Source organism: Lissotriton vulgaris, chromosome 6 (assembly GCF_964263255.1).
Source record: "Lissotriton vulgaris chromosome 6, aLisVul1.2, whole genome shotgun sequence".
Taxonomy (NCBI): Eukaryota; Metazoa; Chordata; class Amphibia; order Caudata; family Salamandridae; genus Lissotriton; species Lissotriton vulgaris.
This window is the reverse complement of record NC_141694.1, coordinates 231,812,374-231,825,958: the sequence shown is the minus strand read 5'-3', so window position 1 is coordinate 231,825,958 and position 13,585 is coordinate 231,812,374.

Sequence of the window (13,585 nt, the reverse complement as noted above, 5' to 3'; positions counted from 1 at the left end):
CCACCACTTTCATCGCATCCCATTCAGTGGACCTGCATGTAGCCGTACCCTCATTCTCACTGAAATACTGATCAATGCCCTGTTGAACTGCATCACTGAACACCGAGTCCTCCAGCGTGTCGGGCCGGAGCCGCCATGTTGGAATCGCAGAACGCTCCCGCTGCCATTGGACATGCACCAGCAGAGGATTGTGATCCGAGATGGTTCTGGCCAGATACTCCGTATGAGAGACCAATGGGGCTAGGGACCCGCTACACAGTACCGAATCAATTCTAACATGTAGAGCATGGAGTGCTGAGAAAAAGGAGTAGTCCCTTACATCCCTGTGTTGTTCCCGCCACACATCCAACAGCCCCCACCTATCCTGCCAATCCTTCCTATGCATGGCTAGCTTACGTACCGGGGAGTCAACAAGGGGAGGGTGAGATCTGTCTAAGGCCACATCCATGATCGAATTAAAGTCCCCCCCAATTTCACAGGACCCGCTAGGAAGGAGGCCAAGGACCCGGATAAACCATCGAAAAAGCGGGCCTGATCAACATTTGGAGCATATACACAGGTGAGAACCACATCCCGACCATATAACCTCCCCTCCACCGCCACATATCTGCCCTCGGGATCCACCACTTGATTCAGCACCTGAAACGGTATCCCCGCCCTCACCCATATCAGTACCCCTCTAGCAAACGCTGAGTAAGTGGTGCCAAAAACCTGACCCCGCCATCTCTTCTGTAGTGCGGTGCATTCCTGTTTCATTAAATGAGTCTCCTGCAACATGGCAACCTGGACCCCCCTCCTCACCAAATACGCATGCACTTTGTGGCGTTTGACCATAGTTCGCAGCCCTCGGACATTCCACGTCACGCATTTCAAGTTAGGTAACGTCCCCATACCAGCATAGAGAGATCCAGTTCAGATGCAGCCAGTCAATACCCACACCATAGCAGTTGCCCCCCCAGAACAAACTATTGAAAAGAAAACTCCCCGAACCCCACTCCCCAGGACAGAGCCCACAAACCCGGTGTCAGCCCCGATCCAAACCTTAAACCAAACACACATCCGACTAACCTGTGGTCGCCACCACAGAAGGCCTTAAGGGCCCTGGGGGGGGTGAGTTATCGCCGACCCCGGCAAGCGGAGCCCGCGCCCCGCGCTCTCCATCCCGCCATGCCAACGCGGCACCCTGCCCTGCGACCCACCCAGCTCCAACAGGATGCCACCCTACCAAAAACCGTGTCCAAGTCCCAATGAAAAATCAGCCATGAAAAATCTCATCAGACGTCTGGGGGGTGACCACCGGCCGCTTCAAGCTCTCCGCCTCCGAAAGTTCCTCACCGGTCCTGCCGCCGCCGTCGCCAGAGTCCGTTGCTGCCAGTTCACTCTCCGGCTGCGATCTCGTAATGGCCGCCGTCGCTGCAAGCGCCTCTCTCTTGTCCGCAGCCATTTGGGCCTCCCGTTTCTCTCGCTGGCGCCTAGTGCGGGAGCGGATCCTTTGGGACTGCCGGACCTGAGGCGGTTTAGGCCGATCTCGCCGACTTTTGTGATTCCTGTCCGTGCCAGCTCGGTACGATTCCAACCACAGCCATGCTTCATCCGGGGTCTGAAAAAAGTGCGTGGCCCCATCCAGGATTATCCGCAGCTTGGCTGGGAAGAGCAAGGAGTACTGGATGCCCTCCTCCCTCAGTTCCTTTTTCACTGCCAGAAATGATGCCCTATTCTTCTGGACCGCTTGAGTGTAGTCCGGGAAGATCGTGACCCTGCTGTTTTCCACCTCATTTGGGCCCGAAGCCCGAGCTCTCTGGATTAGGAGGTCCCGGTCCTTATAATGAAGGAGCCTCACCACCATCGGTTGGGGGGGGGCGGCCTAGCGCTGGCGGGCGAGCCGGCACCCTGTGAGCTCGTTCCAATGTAAAGAAGGAAGTAAGTCCCTCCGGTGCCACCACAGTCCGGAGCCATTCCTCCATGTAGGCCACCGCATCCTCCCCCTCAATCCGTTCCGGCAGGCCTACGACCCGCACGTTGTTCCTTCTGTTGCGGCTTTCGGCATCCTCCGCTCGTTGTTCCAACATGTCCAGCCGGGTCAGGATGTCTGTTATCTTATGTTCTGTGGTCACCACCGCCGGTTTCAGGTCCAATAAGAGCTGTTCATGGTCCTTCACCTTATCCGCCAACTTGGCGTGATCCGCTCGCAGGAGCCCCAGCCCCGTAGCGACCTGCGCAATGTCCTGCTGCAATGCCTCCTTGGTCGAGGTGATAGCATCCAGTATGGCATCCAAGCGTCGGTGTAGCCTCTGCTCCTGGTCCATCATCGCCGGGGGCCCTCGCCAACCTGGGATAGTGCGGCCACCTCCTCCTGGCCCTGCTCCGTGGTGGTTGCTCCCCCAGCAGCCGCCATCTTAGGTTGCTCCGTCGCCTCTTCACGGGGAGAGGGCCTTGCCAAGTCCCAACAACCACTGTCCAGTGGGACGTGCATCTCAGCAATGATCGCGACAGAGTGCCACCACAATGCCCGCAACTCCAAGGATCAGAAGGACCAGCGCTGTCCACCTCACTGCCACCAGGTCTGGGGGGAGGGGGAGGGGGAGAAGGAGTAGAGACGAGTAGTCGCCCCCAGTTGCCCTGAACAAATGCTGGGCACCAAACTCCCCGCCTTCAGGACCGCATCTACAGCTCCCACAACTCCGATCTCGTAGAAGCGGGCCACCCCGCCAGTCGATGCCGATTCCGCTCAGTTTCGGTTTCCGAGGCCATCGAACCGCGCCGCCGCCATTTTCTTCACACTCCAGGCGACACCTCGGCCGTCGTCTTAGGAGGTCTCCACGGGGTCAGCGAACCCCAAAGTGCTTTCCGCCGCTCCCCAGTGGCTCCCCAACTCTTCGTAGGCCAGTCAGACCGACCAGGGGTCGCTCCGGGTGCTGATTTCAGGAGAATTAGCGGGACCCTGCGCGGAGCTGCAAGCTCACGCCGCCATCCCGATCGGCGTCCAAGCCACGCCCCGGACCTGGGAAGACTTCATCTGAAGAAGGCTTTGCTGGAAGAAGAATCCTGACTCCTGGTTCCTGCTGAAAGAAGAGTACTCACACAAGGACTCAAGCACTCCTGCATTTTCTGGCACTGAGAGACCAGTCCTAAGCTCCCAGGGTCAACTGGTTGGTTCCCTGTTTAGCTGCATCAGGGTCACAAAAAGCAGAATGTCGCCTGAGTCTAAGAGGACACAGATGATTAAAGGAGACTAGACTTGCAGGAGACCTGACTGGAGAGAGATCTGGTGCCCAAACGCCTACCTCTGAGGTACTCGGGGCTGTAGGACTGACCAGAATAATGATTTCCAGGAGGTGGAGATCAAGGGCCTTACTTAGATCTTGGCAGACAGAATACTCTGTCACAAATGTGACGGATATTCCATATACCGAATTACGATCTCCATAGGATATAATGGGATCATAATATGGCAGACGGGATATCTGTCATGCTTGTGCCAACGTACTCCCCTCCGCCAAGATCTAATTCAGGCCCCAAGTCTGAAGGGGAAACCTTTGACAAGGCCAACTTACTTGGTGATTCTGACATCTGCTCCATAGCAGTCGGCCTGAAATTTCACCTAGGTCCCAGTGAACTGTTGTTTTCCATAGTGCTTGATTTTGTATAGGAACATTTTGCCTTACACATATAAAAATGTATATCTCCGGTTCCCCTTAACCTAATTTGAGGACCTTCATGCCCTTTTGCTCAATACATTTGTTTCTAATTTTTTAACATTTTTGTGGATTTTATTGTGTTGTGTTCTTTACTTTCAAATTGTTGCTACTGCCTTGTACTTAGGACGCACCTCTTTGGTGATTGCCTGTGGCTTGTTTCATAGCTACTAGGTGTTTTGACATAACCACCATGGATTTATTGAATTGGCAGTGTAGCCCCACCCACATTAATAACTCAATTTCTAACAGCTTTCCTCAAATTAATCTGTCCATTGGTTACCACTCTAGGTTTCTTCCCCGATTTGTGGGTCCATTTAAGATCACAGGGTCAGTCTGAAATACTTCAGCATGCCTAAAATTACCAGTAGCATGGTACATACACCCTGTAGTACACAACTTTAGTGCTAAGAAAGCGAAAACTACAGACAAGGCGCCACCTCCTCCAATTGTAATAGATGAGTCACCTGAGTGAGAAGTGGAGAGGAGTCTTGATTCCCATAAAATCAGAGGGCAGTTACACTATCTAGTTTCCTGGAAAGAGTATGATGCTTCAGATATATCTTGGGAACCAGTGTCAATTATTCATGCCGCCCACCTAATTTGGTAAATCCAGAACCGCTTCACTAATAAACCAGGTCCTGATTTGTGGGAGTTTATGGGGCACTCTCTGGGGGAAGGGGAGGTTTATGTCAGGAATCCTGGAACTTGGGCTGTCTGGGAAACATCTAGTTTTGCAGGAATGTGGTCACATTTGTTGGGCTCAACAGTACAAGCTTGCTGTTGTCCAACCTGGCAGATGGCCCGCTGGAGGTAGGGCAAGTGTAGGAGGATAGAGTAAACCATTTCAGCACTTATGGAGTAAGGTGGAAATAATCAGAATATTTCAGAGAAGTCTGAACATTATGGAACAGACAGAACATTCTGGAATAAGCCAGAAGGTTATGGACACTTCCAAGGTTTGTAAGTTCTAGGAAGAGATAGCCACCAATCACAGAACTACACTTTTCCTGGCAAAAGCAGTTTATGGGTTGTCTAGTCAAGTTGCATTGTACATACTGTGAGGATTTGGGTATATTATATGATATGACTGTGGGGCCATATTGTGGAATACACACGCAAAGACCTTCTTGGGTACAGCCAGGCTAGTTTGTAAACCTTAAGCTCAACTCTGGGGAGCTGCGGTTTGGAGCAGCAAGGCTACCCAACGGAACATAGTTTAAAGCATTTAACAGCATCAAACAACTGAATAAGAGAGTCACACAACAAGAAAGAGAAACAACAACATTTTATAAACATAGAGCATATCTTAGTGAAATTTTGAGTCTTTGATCATCAAAATCTACCAGGGGGTTTCAGAGATACAGATTTTTGAAGAAATAAATAATTTTAGATGCAACCACAAACAAGCATTGGTCAAAAAAACCTTTGCAAAAATTTGGAAAAATATCGGGGACTCCGGCCCAACTTGTGTGACCAAATCTGACCAGGCGGAGGTGTAGGAGTCCCGTATGGTTACTTTGAACATTTACATGACCACCAGAGCCTTTTCCAATCCAGCCTTTAGGAAAGAGCCATCATAGACGACAATGTGGTCCTGATGCTGGGGATGCTGGAGAAAAAGATGCTCAAAGATGCTCCTGGTGCTATGCTGTCAACAGGGATGAAATGTGGGTAATCCCTTGGTCCACGGGTGGGGTAGACAACTTTGACCACTGCACTTGGGGTTCAATGATATCCTCTTTGGGACAGTAGATGGCCAGCTGCAGCTGGGCTGCTGGTCTCACAGCACAATGGTCACTGTGAATATGCTTGGTGGGGACTAGTGTCCCTTTTGGGTGTCGAATCAAGTCTCTGATACCACTCCCAAGTCGAGCAGACATGAGTGCAATTTTTGGCTATCTCAGATTGCCTCTTGGCATGCCCAGCAGCAGCCAGCAGCACTTCCTTAAAAGTGGCTACTGCTTTGCTGGTTTGGGCTTCCTCAGCTTTGATGCTCCAGGTGCTGTTTCAAGGGGCTAGCCGACTGACCCTTGCAATCACTGCATTGATCTGGGGCTGGGGATCTACTGTTCCCTGAACCATAAGCCACAGGTACAGTCCAAACTCATTAACCCAAAGTGATGCAGCCTCTCTACTTGCAGCTTCAAAGGCAGCAGGCCAGTCCTCTTTAGGTCCTCTCTCCAAATCCAATGTGTACTGAGCACTGTTCCCAGTAAGTTGTGCGCATGCGCACCTATGTCACTCCGAGGGCACAGTGACTTCTTTGAATCGAGTACCCACACAGCACATTCCCCGAGAGACAAGTATTCACGTTAATTGCAGCGCACTGTAGAAGCATCACAGACACTGCGATCAACATGAATACTTAAAAAAAGCAGACAATCTGCCCCAAGTCGTGCTCTATTAAGAAAGGGCATGCAGCAAGAATAAAAACACGACGGGTGCTTTCACAATCACTAATAGAAATTATCGATTTCTACAGGCCTTCCTCAGGATTAGGTTCCCTCATATATAGATGTATTCTGCACTGAAAGATCAACGGTGGGTAACGGGTGGCAAGAGGCCAACGGCAGTCCCTTGACGAAAGTGTGACTAAAGGGAGACATTCCCATCACTAACCTGGTTTTGGAAAGAACAGATGAAACTCACGATATTCCTGAGGAAAATCACAGTGCGAACAAGTAAGGAGAAAGAACTATTACAAATACCAACACTTATACCTGAAGACATAAGGTACTGAATTTAGGATAATGCAGAATACGCCTATATACGAGGGATCCTAATCCTGAAGAAGGCCTGTAGACCCCCCAGGGCATGCAGAAGGCCAAAACATGTAGATGGAATAACACAAAAAATATATTAGGGGGCACGGATACTAAAGATCCAGGAATACCCCTCCTAAAACCATTTTTAATCCTGCCAGGGGGAGTTTGAAGTTAAATGGACGATTCCCCAGGTAGTTTTAGATTTTTTTCTGGGTTGAGAGGATCCTGTACCCAGGTGGGACAGAGGGATTGAAGCTAGTTCCTCAACTTTTTGATCATAACATTTTTTTAAATGAGTCTTTTCACTCCATTCTGGACGTTGGTCTGCGTCAGGATGGTGATGTGCGCCATATGATGAGGCCTGACACTATCTAGTGTGTGAGGACAGTATTTAAACACAAAGGGATGTCCCACTGCAGAATGCTGAGCAGATTCCAGTGAGACAATAGGTCGAGGGGAAGGAAAGGGTGGTACCTCTCACCCCCCTCTGTTGTGTGTGCGTTGATAGTGTATATTAGATCCCATGAAAGTGCCCAGAAGGGACAAAGCTGTCACCAGCCAATGGGCTAGTAGATCCCCTCCTCTTTGGGGAAAGTTTAAGCGATGTATTGCAATCCCAGAGTGCAATCTTCTTGCCACCCTCAAGATGTCTGTACCTACCCTCGACTGTGGGGAGCATTGGAAGCCCACGGTAAAACAGATTTGGGGAGGGGTTTTCACTCCATCAGTGTCTCCAACTTCTCTGCAGGAACAAAAGGCATCCTGCTCGGGTGAATTGTCAGAGGCAGGCCTTCAAAGGGGGATTTCCCTTTAAAGCTCACCTTTTGGGCTAATTCCCCAAGCGGTCTGCCCAGGAGAGGAGGTCTCACTTCACTCTGTGGCAACTGCCTTTGTTCCTGAGTCTGGAAGTCATCCCCAGGCACGCAGAAAGCTGTTTGTTGACCAGGGCTTGTGCAATGCGACTGGGCCTGCTGGGTCACGAGTTGCACCTTTTTAAAAGTTGCTGAACTTTAATAGTGACATAAATATGGACCTAGGCATCAAATCGGATTTAATTCCATAATTAACTTGACACCTTACAGTAGTCAGTTAGGTAGTTTCATTCAGAAGATAGCCAGGCAGGGATGCCATCCGGTAACCCTGTGTTAACCAACATGGCTACTAACTGTCCTCAGCAAAAACATCAACTTTAGGGGTTTTACTGCTAAGACATATACACAGCTATATGTCTTGCTTAACAACATGCAGTCCCCTGCCATAGGGCTCGATTGGCCTTCCTTGAGGGATGCTTGCATATATTGTTAATGGAAGAGGTGGCCTTGCCATTGATTTTTATTGGCAAAGTCGATCTATCAGTCTGCAGGCTGCAAGCTGTGATAATTTTGTACTTTGTTACACTCAGGGTGGCACAATCAGTGCTTCAGCGCTGGGTGGACACTGTCTTACATGCCCTGGGTACCATATACTAGACACTTATAAGTACGTCAGTACTTGCTGATTGGGGACATCCAATTCAACATACATTTTGTAATGGGTCACAACACTGGCACTGGGCTCTGATTTGCAGACCTCAGAGCAGTCTCAATTGGGCAAAAAGTGGTGGGGGGAAATCTGCAAAAAGGCCGGTCTCCTTACACATACCATTTGCACTCCCTGCACCTATTATGTTTTGCGGTCCTTGAATTCCCTTAACGCTTATAGCAGCTTGGGTTAACCCTTCCTTCAATAGATAGGGAGCCCTGCTTGCTGCAAATTCAAAATTCCTGCTCAAACGACAAACACTTCAAGTAATCCTGGGTCCTGACTTCTCTACTATTGAAGCAGGACCTTCATACTTAGTTCTTAGACTGCATCCTGGTCATTCAGTAGCTAGTCACGGCCTTTCCACTTCCATATTCTGGAAAGCCAGCCTACTGATACTCACAAGAAATTATATCCTGTTGCATAAAAATATATTTTGATTAATGGTACCTTGTCTTATATGACTATGGATGTTACCAGTCAGTTCAATGTGTAGAGAGGGTCCATGCTACTCGCCTTCCACCAGAACATGCTCTTAACACCAGCACTCTCAAACACTTATTGTGTATTGCTTTTCTCTCTCTCTATCTCTATACCTTCCCCTTTTTGGGTTTCACCTGCACAGCGTTTGCCCTGTGCTTATGAAATCTATTGTTAATATATCTCTTAAAAGGAGCTGACATACCGCCCATTGCTTTTCATTGGTTCCTGTGCTTGCAACTTATTTTTCCTCCATTTCTAGTAGCTGTAGCATGCTATTTCCTGTTCTGCCTTCTGTGTTTGCTCTTATCAGTTTCCCTAGACCCAATAACTGTTTTCATCGACTTTTAAAGCGGGGCTTTTTTTAATGCTCTGCCTGCACATTGGTTGCACGCATATCCGACAGCTCTCAACATGGCCCCCCTCTCCTATGGAAATGCATGCACCTGGTCAGTTTCATGCTGTTGTCTCATGATTATTATTTCCTTACTCTCACACAGCTTGACTTTAAAATAGCTGCCTTTTAGCGTGTTGCCTTGTTTTAAAGATAAAACACTTCCAACCACCCTATGAGGTGCAAGGGAATCACTTCAGCACCCAACATAGACGCATTTATGTGCTTTATAACTGTTGCAATACAGTGACAGAAATCCAATGTCCCCACAGTTCTGGCACCTCAGAGCCCCACCTACCATATATTTACCCATACCCGCTTTGAGAAGTTATTTTGCGCAGTAGCAACAGCTAACTATCAAGGCTGTAACTTTTTTACTGAACGTCTATTACATTACAGCTTGACTGAGACCTGGTTACATCCTCAAATATATTTGCAGTCTGTTTTCTCTTTTAATGCTGATAGCTTGTTTTTCCATGCACAGCTGTTTTTCGGTGTGAGGGGAAGTGATGTCTAGGGGTAGCTCTCTCAGGAATTGGCGAGTGTTGTGCTGTAGCTCAGGATGCTGACAGTGATGGAACCTCGAGAGTGTTTGACAAGTGCCAGGGGCTTGGTGACAATTACCCCCTTTTGCAGAGAGGCTGTGGAGGGGATTCTGATGTCTCCCGTGGAGAACCGCCACCATGACCAACCACTGTCCCATCTTCTACCATCAGGAGCTGAACAAGACCACCTGGGAGGTGCCTGAGTGATACGAAAACTTGTGCACGGTGGGCTCCGGAGCTTACCGCTCCGTCTGGTGAGGGACCCGTCTTGGCGGAAGAGTCAATCATTTGCTCTCACCATACTCCAATTGCTTCTCATTTTTATAAAATGAGTAAATTTCTATCATGTGTTATTCTTATTCCAGTCCTTGAAGAAATATAATGCAGTGATAGTGTAAGCATGCACACCTCAACACATACACATAGAAATCAGAGGCATTCCAGCATAAATAAAATGTTGTGGCAATGAACACATGGTTTCCCAGATTTTGATTAATAATACTTTTGGCTAGTACTGTCATTGCAAACCTTCGAATTAAATGAGTGGGAAGCAATGACTATGGTGAAATCCCACAAGAAAGCGAACCACCTGTTCTGCCCAATGCCCGCTACCTGAAATATGCGTGTCTTTTAACCCACAACGTCCTCCTCCCTGCTTTTTGTTTTACCCCCCCCTTTATAGTACCACCAGTCACTGCACAATATATCGCCTTTCTCAGTAAACAAGTCAAATCAATTGTATGGAGTTGATTTAACTTATATTGCACAACTGCTCACCAAGCTTAAACATTTTTTAAAAAACTATTATTAATCACATAGGCAAAACCTAATACATTTACCAATGCTTGTACGGTCACTTCAGATTCTGGAGTTCACTACAGACGTCATTTAACTGAAAGGGGGATGAATGGTGTTGGCAACTAGGACTGAACAATAAACCCAAGACCAAAGTGAGGAGAAACTTTTCAGCGCCCGAAAAGAACAATATCCAAAATAACTTAGACGGATGAAAATCCTCAGGCTGTGTATTTTCGATTCACTCAGTATTAGTAATTAGGCTTTCTTGAACTCCTAAATTCAAGAGTTCATGAACTAACAAGGAGTGTCCAGAGCAATCACATGCAATAAACAAAGATGTTGATAGGTTAGCTGTTAGTAAAGACGCAGTCGGAGATGATGATTAGCTCATTCTTTGCATCGAATACATTTATTTATGTATGTATTTATTTATTTATTTATTTATTTATTTATTTATTTATTTATTTATTTATTTATGTGTTTTAAAGAGCATGAACTTGACCCGTTAGGGTATCAGAGTGCTTTACAGGAAAACATAGTCATGTACAGAATAGGCATAGCATCATCCAGTTGTGGATCGAATGAGGGAGGGCAGGGTGCAGGATACATAAGGGAGATAGGGCACATATTTACAGATTAAATATCCAAATACTCAAGACGAGATAAGATATTTACAGATTACCTTAACCACGCGGCGATCTAGGCTGCGCATGCAGGCTTTGCTGTGTCCTTGCTGAAAACTCGTAAATCTTTTAAAAAGCACTGCTGATTTACCAGCACGCTGGTCTTATTACTTTTAAAACGCTAATGTGATTTTCCTGTTGTACTTTATGCTGATTTTAAAAGCACGGTAACAATTTATTTCTGCTCACATTGCACTTTGTTTATGAGACACCTAAGGGCACTCTCACCTGCCTGTTAACCCCTCGTGGCCCCGTTCCGCCCCGGCTTGTGCCGTTTGTGCGGAGGGTCAGTTCGAGGCACCACACTTCCTGGCAGTGTCATCACTTCCGCCCTGCACTGAATCCATGCAGGTCAGCGGTCTAGTGCTGCCGAGCCTTCCACCTATTTAAAAACCTGTCTACAGCTTCGCCTCATTGATAAAACGCGGCGATCTAGGCTGCGCATGCAGGCTTTGCTGTGTCCTTGCTGAAAACTCGTAAATCTTTTAAAAAGCACTGCTGATTTACCAGCACGCTGGTCTTATTACTTTTAAAACGCTAATGTGATTTTCCTGTTGTACTTTATGCTGATTTTAAAAGCACGGTAACAATTTATTTCTGCTCACATTGCACTTTGTTTATGAGACACCTAAGGGCACTCTCACCTGCCTGTTAACCCCTCGTGGCGCCGTTCCGCCCCGGCTTGTGCCGTTTGTGCGGAGGGTCAGTTCGAGGCACCACACTTCCTGGCAGTGTCATCACTTCCGCCCTGCACTGAATCCTTGCAGGTCAGCGGTCTAGTGCTCCCTCCCCTCAGTATTTAATGGCGGCATGGAGGATGCGCAGCGGACGAGCGCAGCGGGAGCGCCGACTTCGCGCCGAAGTCGCGCACAAGTCAAGCCCGTCTGCGCCCGTCCGCGGCCGACCAGGCCCAGGGCCCCGTCGTAATGCCGATTTGATTTATTATACCCCTGCTGACCTAAAGAGCTTTAATCACGATGGCCCCATTCCCGCCCGAGCCGCCAAGGCGGCCCTGACATGTGGCATTCTCGTTCCTTCTGACCTCTCACCAACGGTTGGTTCGCACGACCCCACCCCCCCTGCTCCTCAGCCCACCACCTCTCTATTGATCTATTACCTCAACACCCGCTCCCTCATTCGACACCAGCTTGAAATTTTTCAACTACTGCACCAAAGCTCTGTCGATATCCTCCTCTTAGCAGAGACATGGATCACCGAAGACTCCGCCCCCGATATTCTTGCTGCTATCCCTACGGGATATTATATCATGCACGCCAACCGGCCTGCTGGAAAGACCGGAGGCGGAGTGGCGGCTATCATTCGCTCTATCCACACCTTCTCGGAGATCACGATGGCTCCCATCCCTAAAACAGAACACCTGGCGCTACAATTCACCTCCCCTAAATCATCTTTTGTCTGTGTCATTGTCTATAGACCCCCTGATCCTATGCCTCTCTTCCCCAAACTCTTCAGCGACGCTATCGCTCAACTGACTATCAACCATGCCAATATTATCGTAATCGGCGACTTCAACTATTGGCCAGCGGATGTCCATGAAAGCCACTTATCAGTGGAATTCACTGAACTTCTCAAAGGCATGAACCTTTTACAACATATTCACTCCCCCACCCATCTGAAAGGTCACACTCTAGACCAAGTCTGGACATCCAATCTCGACATCTCACCCCCCTCAGTTTTCCCATGCTCTTGGTCCGACCACCATTTCATCTCCTTTCACCTTCATCTTTACACCTCGTGTCCTTCCACTCGCACTAAGAACAAGATGGCTCGTAATTGGAAAAGGGCTAACCTTCCCGATTTCCACGCCTCACTGGCATCCTCGGCACCATTGCCGCTATCCTCAGTAGAGAATCAGGCTGAGAATTTCAATGAATGGTTACGCCTGGCCAGTGATAAAGCTGCCCCCCTGAAAACAATCAAAACAATGCGCCCCCACGATGCTCAACGCTGGTATACGGACCAACTTAAAGCAGACAAACTCGCCCTGCGGCAAACAGAGCGCCGTTGGCGCCGCCACTACGACCCTCAACTTAAACTCATATACATTGAGTCCTTAAAATCCTATAAAAAATCTATTCTGGAAGCCAAGTCAGCTTACTTTTCACAAAAAATTCTGAATTCGAATAATAAAACAAAAGATATCTTTTCAATTGTAAATGAGCTCTCCCTTCCAGATCGAGTCACTCCCCAACCTCAGCCGTCACAAGCTCTATGCGATTCACTTAATTCTTATTTCATAGAAAAAATAATAACCATAAAACATAACATCCCTACCCCTGCATCTCCTACGCCTCCTCCTCTGCCTCCCCCCAACACTAGCACCTTGACTAAATTCCCACCAATCTCCCTACAAGAATTCTCATCACTTCTTCACAAAGTGAGTTCAGGATCCCCCAATGACTGCTGCCCCCCGCAGGTCCTCAAAGGAGCCTTTCTTGCTTGCCCGGGCCCCCCGCTAGCATTACTCAACAACTCTCTTGCTACCGGAGTGGTCCCATCTTCCTTCAAGCAAGCTGCCGTTTTACCAATTCTGAAGAAACCTAATGCAGACCCTGCCATAATCAGCAATTATAGACCTATTTCCCTCCTCCCCTACTTAGGCAAGATTCTGGAAACTTATGTGACCCGCTGCCTGAGCCCCTTCATAGAACAATCATCGTTTCTAGACCCTCAACAAGCT